Below are 7784 nucleotides of genomic sequence, written 5' to 3' on the forward strand. Positions count from 1 at the left end.
AATAACCTTAAATACTTCATTTTCAATCATCTATTTGTTTCTCGTTAAAATACTGAGTAAGATAATGAAAAGGGGAGAAGTTCGGTTTTTATTGCATATATCGACGTTTCAGCTGGATTAGAGCGGTTTTACGTGTACATCTTCCCTCGGTAATATAAACGGAAAATCAGGAACATTTTAGTTAATTCTAATGAAAACACATTGATTTTTAAATTTTTGTATTGGAAACAACATTGTCATATGTCTTTTCTTGGATCTAAATAATACGAAACCTCGCTCTATGATTTGAAGTTAAAATCCTCATATATGGTTAAATATTGACTTTTTTCACGTTTTTCATGTAGTTTGATGTAACGTAAATATATTCATTTTTACCAATATTTCGATACTATTTCATGTAGTATCACGATATGTGATTTGGCCTTCAAATCTCAGAATTTCGCATAATATTGCATTTTAAGCAAGTTTTCTTGCCTTTTGTTTCGTACGAAAAATCATCGAATTTAGCAATATTTTGACGTTTATCATCCCCTTTTCCTTTATGTGACTTAAACAAAATATCATCGAATTAGGCAATATTTTGCCGTTTTCCACGTTTTTGTGAATTTTCAGTCTATGGGTATTAATTCATATATATACGATAAAAATTATGCAAACACATAATTGATTAGATAATAACCTTAAATACTTCATTTTCAATCAACTATTTGTTTCTCGTTAAAATACTGAGTAAGATATTAAATAGGGGAGAAGTTTTGTTTTTATTGCATATATCGACGTTTCAGCCGGAATAGAGCGATTTTCGTGTACATCTTCCATCGGTAATATAAACGGAAAATCAGGAACATTTTAGTTAATACCAATGAAAACACATTGATTTTTATCATTTGTATTGGTAACAACACTCTCATATGTCTTTTCTTGGATCTAAATAATGCGAAACCTCGCTCTATGATTTGAAGTTAAAATCCTCATATATGGTTAAATATTGACTTTTTTCACGTTTTTCATGTAGTTTGATATAACGTAAATATATTCATTTTTACCAATATTTCGATACTATTTCTTGTTGTATCACGATATGTGATTTGGCCTTCAAATCTCAGAATTTCGCATAATATTGCATTTTAAGCAAGTTTTCTTGCCTTTTGTTTCGTACGAAAAATCATCGAATTTAGCAATATTTTGACGTTTATCATCCCTTTTTTCTTTATGTGACTTAAACAAAATATCATCGAATTAGGCAATATTTTGCCGTTTTCCACGTTTTTGTGAATTTTCAGTTTATGGGTATTAATTCATATATATACGATAAAAATGATGCAAACACATAATTGATTAGATAATAACCTTAAATACTTCATTTTCAATCATCTATTTGTTTCTCGTTAAAATACTGAGTAAGATAATGAAAAGGGGAGAAGTTCGGTTTTTATTGCATATATCGACGTTTCAGCCGGATTAGAGCGGTTTTACGTGTACATCTTCCCTCGGTAATATAAACGGAAAATCAAGAACATTTTAGTTAATTCTAATGAAAACACATTGATTTTTATAATTTGTATTGGAAACAACATTGTCATATGTCTATTCTTGGATCTAAATAATACGAAACCTCGCTCTATGATTTGAAGTTAAAATCCTCAAATATGGTTAAATATTGAATTTTTTCACGTTTTTCATGTAGTTTGATATTACGTAAATATATTCATTTTTACCAATATTTCGATACTATTTCATGTAGTATCACGATATGTGATTTGGCCTTCAAATCTCAGAATTTCGCATAATATTGCATTTTAAGCAAGTTTTCTTGCCTTTTGTTTCGTACGAAAAATCATCGAATTTAGCAATATTTTGACGTTTATCATCCCCTTTTCCTTTATGTGACTTAAACAAAATATCATCGAATTAGGCAATATTTAGCCGTTTTCCACGTTTTTCTGAATTTTCAGTCTATGGGTATTAATTCATATATATACGATAAAAATTATGCAAACACATAATTGATTAGATAATAACCTTAAATACTTCATTTTCAATCAACTATTTGTTTCTCGTTAAAATACTGAGTAAGATATTGAAAAGGGGAGAAGTTCTGTTTTTATTGCATATATCGACGTTTCAGCCGGAATAGAGCGATTTTCGTGTACATCTTCCATCGGTAATATAAACGGAAAATCAGGAACATTTTAGTTAATACCAATGAAAACACATTGATTTTTATCATTTGTATTGGTAACCACACTGTCATATGTCTTTTCTTGGATCTAAATAATACGTAACTTCGCTCTATGATTTGAAGTTAAAATCCTCATATAAGGTTAAATATTGACTTTTTTAACGTTTTTCATGTAGTTTGATATAACGTAAATATATTCATTTTTACCAATATTTCGATACTATTTCATGTAGTATCACGATATGTGATTTGGCCTTCAAATCTCAGAATTTCGCATAATATTGCATTTTAAGCAAGTTTTCTTGCCTTTTGTTTCGTACGAAAAATCATCGAATTTAGCAATATTTTGACGTTTATCATCCCCTTTTCCTTTATGTGACCTAAACAAAATATCATCGAATTAGGCAATATTTTGCGGTTTTCCACGTTTCTGTGAATTTTCAGTCTATGGGTATTAATTCATATATATACGATAAAAATTATGCAAACACATAATTGATTAGATAATAACCTTAAATACTTCATTTTCAATCAACTATTTGTTTCTCGTTAAAATACTGAGTAAGATATTGAAAAGGGGAGAAGTTCTGTTTTTATTGCATATATCGACGTTTCAGCCGGAATAGAGCGATTTTCGTGTACATCTTCCATCGGTAATATAAACGGAAAATCAGGAACATTTTAGTTAATACCAATGAAAACACATTGATTTTTATCATTTGTATTGGTAACAACACTGTCATATGTCTTTTCTTGGATCTAAATAATACGAAACCTCGCTCTATGATTTGAAGTTAAAATCCTCAAATATGGTTAAATAGTGACTTTTTTCACGTTTTTCATGTAGTTTGATACTACGTAAATATATTCATTTTTACCAATGTTTCGATTCTATTTCATGTAGTATCACGATATGTGATTTGGCCTTCAAATCTCAGAATTTTGCATAATATTGAATTTTAAGCAAGTTTTCTTGCATTTTGTTTCGTACGAAAAATCATCGAATGTAGCTATATTTTGACGTTCATCATCCCCTTTTCCTTTATGTGACTTAAACAAAATATCATCGAATTAGGCAATATTTTGCCGTTTTCCACGTTTTTGTGAATTTTCAGTCTATGGGTATTAATTCATATATATACGATAAAAATTATGCAAACACATAATTGATTAGATAATAACCTTAAATACTTCATTTTCAATCAACTATTTGTTTCTCGTTAAAATACTGAGTAAGATATTAAATAGGGGAGAAGTTCTGTTTTTATTGCATATATCGACGTTTCAGCCGGAATAGAGCGATTTTCGTGTACATCTTCCATCGGTAATATAAACGGAAAATCAGGAACATTTTAGTTAATACCAATGAAAACACATTGATTTTTATCATTTGTATTGGTAACAACACTGTCATATGTCTTTTCTTGGATCTAAATAATACGAAACCTCGCTCTATGATTTGAAGTTAAAATCCTCATATATGGTTAAATATTGACTTTTTTTCACGTTTTTCATGTAGTTTGATATAACGTAAATATATTCATTTTTACCAATATTTCGATACTATTTCATGTAGTATCACGATATGTGATTTGGCCTTCAAATCTCAGAATTTCGCATAATATTGCATTTTAAGCAAGTTTTCTTGCCTTTTGTTTCGTACGAAAAATCATCGAATTTAGCAATATTTTGACGTTTATCATCCCCTTTTCCTTTATGTGACTTAAACAAAATATCATCGAATTAGGCAATATTTTGCCGTTTTCCACGTTTTTGTGAATTTTCAGTCTATGGGTATTAATTCATATATATACGATAAAAATTATGCAAACACATAATTGATTAGATAATAACCTTAAATACTTCATTTTCAATCAACTATTTGTTTCTCGTTAAAATACTGAGTAAGATATTGAAAAGGGGAGAAGTTCTGTTTTTATTGCATATATCGACGTTTCAGCCGGAATAGAGCGATTTTCGTGTACATCTTCCATCGGTAATATAAACGGAAAATCAGGAACATTTTAGTTAATACCAATGAAAACACATTGATTTTTATCATTTGTATTGGTAACAACACTGTCATATGTCTTTTCTTGGATCTAAATAATACGAAACCTCGCTCTATGATTTGAAGTTAAAATCCTCAAATATGGTTAAATAGTGACTTTTTTCACGTTTTTCATGTAGTTTGATACTACGTAAATATATTCATTTTTACCAATGTTTCGATTCTATTTCATGTAGTATCACGATATGTGATTTGGCCTTCAAATCTCAGAATTTTGCATAATATTGAATTTTAAGCAAGTTTTCTTGCATTTTGTTTCGTACGAAAAATCATCGAATGTAGCTATATTTTGACGTTCATCATCCCCTTTTCCTTTATGTGACTTAAACAAAATATCATCGAATTAGGCAATATTTTGCCGTTTTCCACGTTTTTGTGAATTTTCAGTCTATGGGTATTAATTCATATATATACGATAAAAATTATGCAAACACATAATTGATTAGATAATAACCTTAAATACTTCATTTTCAATCAACTATTTGTTTCTCGTTAAAATACTGAGTAAGATATTAAATAGGGGAGAAGTTCTGTTTTTATTGCATATATCGACGTTTCAGCCGGAATAGAGCGATTTTCGTGTACATCTTCCATCGGTAATATAAACGGAAAATCAGGAACATTTTAGTTAATACCAATGAAAACACATTGATTTTTATCATTTGTATTGGTAACAACACTGTCATATGTCTTTTCTTGGATCTAAATAATACGAAACCTCGCTCTATGATTTGAAGTTAAAATCCTCATATATGGTTAAATATTGACTTTTTTTCACGTTTTTCATGTAGTTTGATATAACGTAAATATATTCATTTTTACCAATATTTCGATACTATTTCATGTAGTATCACGATATGTGATTTGGCCTTCAAATCTCAGAATTTCGCATAATATTGCATTTTAAGCAAGTTTTCTTGCCTTTTGTTTCGTACGAAAAATCATCGAATTTAGCAATATTTTGACGTTTATCATCCCCTTTTCCTTTATGTGACTTAAACAAAATATCATCGAATTAGGCAATATTTTGCCGTTTTCCACGTTTTTGTGAATTTTCAGTCTATGGGTATTAATTCATATATATACGATAAAAATTATGCAAACACATAATTGATTAGATAATAACCTTAAATACTTCATTTTCAATCAACTATTTGTTTCTCGTTAAAATACTGAGTAAGATATTAAATAGGGGAGAAGTTCTGTTTTTATTGCATATATCGACGTTTCAGCCGGAATAGAGCGATTTTCGTGTACATCTTCCATCGGTAATATAAACGGAAAATCAGGAACATTTTAGTTAATACCAATGAAAACACATTGATTTTTATCATTTGTATTGGTAACAACACTGTCATATGTCTTTTCTTGGATCTAAATAATGCGAAACCTCGCTCTATGATTTGAAGTTAAAATCCTCATATATGGTTAAATATTGACTTTTTTCACGTTTTTCATGTAGTTTGATATAACGTAAATATATTCATTTTTACCAATATTTCGATACTATTTCTTGTTGTATCACGATATGTGATTTGGCCTTCAAATCTCAGAATTTCGCATAATATTGCATTTTAAGCAAGTTTTCTTGCCTTTTGTTTCGTACGAAAAATCATCGAATTTAGCAATATTTTGACGTTTATCATCCCTTTTTTCTTTATGTGACTTAAACAAAATATTATCGAATTAGGCAATATTTTGCCGTTTTCCACGTTTTTGTGAATTTTCAATCTATGGGTATTAATTCATATATATACGATAAAAATGATGCAAACACATAATTGATTAGATAATAACCTTAAATACTTCATTTTCAATCATCTATTTGTTTCTCGTTAAAATACTGAGTAAGATAATGAAAAGGGGAGAAGTTCGGTTTTTATTGCATATATCGACGTTTCAGCCGGATTAGAGCGGTTTTACGTGTACATCTTCCCTCGGTAATATAAACGGAAAATCAAGAACATTTTAGTTAATTCTAATGAAAACACATTGATTTTTATAATTTGTATTGGAAACAACATTGTCATATGTCTATTCTTGGATCTAAATAATACGAAACCTCGCTCTATGATTTGAAGTTAAAATCCTCAAATATGGTTAAATATTGACTTTTTTCACGTTTTTCATGTAGTTTGATATTACGTAAATATATTCATTTTTACCAATATTTCGATACTATTTCATGTAGTATCACGATATGTGATTTGGCCTTCAAATCTCAGAATTTCGCATAATATTGCATTTTAAGCAAGTTTTCTTGCCTTTTGTTTCGTACGAAAAATCATCGAATTTAGCTATATTTTGACGTTTATCATCCCCTTTTCCTTTATGTGACTTAAACAAAATATCATCGAATTAGGCAATATTTTGCCGTTTTCCACGTTTTTGTGAATTTTCAGTCTATGGGTATTAATTCATATATATACGATAAAAATGATGCAAACACATAATTGATTAGATAATAACCTTAAATACTTCATTTTCAATCATCTATTTGTTTCTCGTTAAAATACTGAGTAAGATAATGAAAAGGGGAGAAGTTCGGTTTTTATTGCATATATCGACGTTTCAGCCGGATTAGAGCGGTTTTACGTGTACATCTTCCCTCGGTAATATAAACGGAAAATCAGGAACATTTTAGTTAATTCTAATGAAAACACATTGATTTTTAAATTTTTGTATTGGAAACAACATTGTCATATGTCTTTTCTTGGATCTAAATAATACGAAACCTCGCTCTATGATTTGAAGTTAAAATCCTCATATATGGTTAAATATTGACTTTTTTCACGTTTTTCATGTAGTTTGATGTAACGTAAATATATTCATTTTTACCAATATTTCGATACTATTTCATGTAGTATCACGATATGTGATTTGGCCTTCAAATCTCAGAATTTCGCATAATATTGCATTTTAAGCAAGTTTTCTTGCCTTTTGTTTCGTACGAAAAATCATCGAATTTAGCAATATTTTGACGTTTATCATCCCCTTTTCCTTTATGTGACTTAAACAAAATATCATCGAATTAGGCAATATTTTGCCGTTTTCCACGTTTTTGTGAATTTTCAGTCTATGGGTATTAATTCATATATATACGATAAAAATTATGCAAACACATAATTGATTAGATAATAACCTTAAATACTTCATTTTCAATCAACTATTTGTTTCTCGTTAAAATACTGAGTAAGATATTAAATAGGGGAGAAGTTTTGTTTTTATTGCATATATCGACGTTTCAGCCGGAATAGAGCGATTTTCGTGTACATCTTCCATCGGTAATATAAACGGAAAATCAGGAACATTTTAGTTAATACCAATGAAAACACATTGATTTTTATCATTTGTATTGGTAACAACACTGTCATATGTCTTTTCTTGGATCTAAATAATGCGAAACCTCGCTCTATGATTTGAAGTTAAAATCCTCATATATGGTTAAATATTGACTTTTTTCACGTTTTTCATGTAGTTTGATATAACGTAAATATATTCATTTTTACCAATATTTCGATACTATTTCTT

This window comes from Procambarus clarkii, unplaced genomic scaffold (genome assembly GCF_040958095.1).
Source record: "Procambarus clarkii isolate CNS0578487 unplaced genomic scaffold, FALCON_Pclarkii_2.0 HiC_scaffold_126, whole genome shotgun sequence".
NCBI classification, from domain to species: Eukaryota; Metazoa; Arthropoda; class Malacostraca; order Decapoda; family Cambaridae; genus Procambarus; species Procambarus clarkii.